Raw genomic sequence first — 1,376 nt, forward strand, 5'->3', positions numbered from 1 at the left:
TTCAATTTTTATAAACAAAGGGGCTTCAACTTTAGAGGTTCTATGGACAACTTCTTATGGAAGAAAGATTGATTTTCTTACTGCTATTTGACATTAGTTGCTGTGTTATGCAAAGTGATCCAGATAAATGAAACCTTTAAAAGTGTATTCTTGAGTTTCTTTCTTTAAGTCCACTAATTTCCTTTGTAGATGATAATTCCTGTATTTATCTTGTGCTCCTTCTTGACCAGAAGTGTTTGTGATTAAAATTAAAAAAAAAAAAAAAAAAGCGTAACTTCAGTAAACAGATAAGATGATCCCCTGGGACAGCGGAAAGCACAGGGAGCCATGGAGGTGAGTTCAAGGTTATGAAGGAACAAATACATCAGAGGAGGAAGAGGGAAAGGGAAGTGAGATGGGCAGACACCTGTGATAATAGTGTGTATGTTCCTCTGGAGCACAGTGAATATGCATCTTTAGACCAGATTCGTTTCTGTTTTTTGGTATTTTAATTTTTTTGCTGTATCTTTAGACACGCATGTGTGATTTATACTTCTAACTTGTTTAGTCTTGTTATCTAATTAGAAAAGTTATTTTAAAAGCTTTTAAAGAATACAGAGCTTTTATCTATGTGCTGAAGTCGTAACAAGGGTGAGAGAGGCGCATCTCACACTTGAGTGTGAGAACCCAATCATTACATTTATGAACTAGAACATCATCTTTTTATCTTAAAATGAGCCCTAGACTAGAAGTCACAAAGGTTGAGACTTAAAGTAATTAGTAACCATTGTGACCTCTGATGTCTCTTTTCTTTTTTTCTTTTTTTTTTTTTTTTGAGATAGAGTCTGGCTCTGTCACCCAGGCTAGAGTGCAGTGGTGCAATCTCAGCTCACTGCAACATCCACCCCCTGAGTTCAAGGGATTCTCCTGCCTCAGCCTCCCAAGTACCTGGGATTACAGGCACCTTCCACCATGCCCATCTAATTTTTGTATTTTTAGTAGAGACGGGGTTTCACTGTGTTGGCCAGGCTGGTCTTGAACTCCTGACTTCATGATCCACCCACCTCAGCCTCCCAAAGTGCTGGGATTACAAGCATGAGCCACAGTGCCCCGTCATCTCTTAAGGATTCTTACTTGAAAAAAAGAATGAAGCATGTAAGCATGTGTATATATTTTTAAGTTTAACATTTTAGAGTTGATGATGTATTTACTGTATTTGTCTTTTACTGAATACCCCTTCCTTTGATAGCCTTAAAAATCAAAGACTCCATTAGTGATGTGGTAACAAGCTAGTACCAAATCTCCTTCTCTGATGGGGAGTAATGATAATAGACTCCCTTTAAGCCTGATATATATTTTACATGTCATTCTTTGAGTAAAACTAATTGCAGGACTCT

General features: G+C 37.4%; 1 pseudogene; it reads right to left on the bottom strand.

Annotated features, from left to right (window-relative positions):
* Window positions 1-603: 603 nt before the first annotated feature.
* Window positions 604-698, bottom strand: LOC116542440 (annotated as a pseudogene).
* Between the last annotated feature and the right edge of the window lie 678 nt (window positions 699-1,376).

This window comes from Sapajus apella, unplaced genomic scaffold (genome assembly GCF_009761245.1).
Source record: "Sapajus apella isolate SASKATOON/1434 unplaced genomic scaffold, GSC_monkey_1.0 scaffold168, whole genome shotgun sequence".
Lineage (NCBI taxonomy): Eukaryota > Metazoa > Chordata > Mammalia > Primates > Cebidae > Sapajus > Sapajus apella.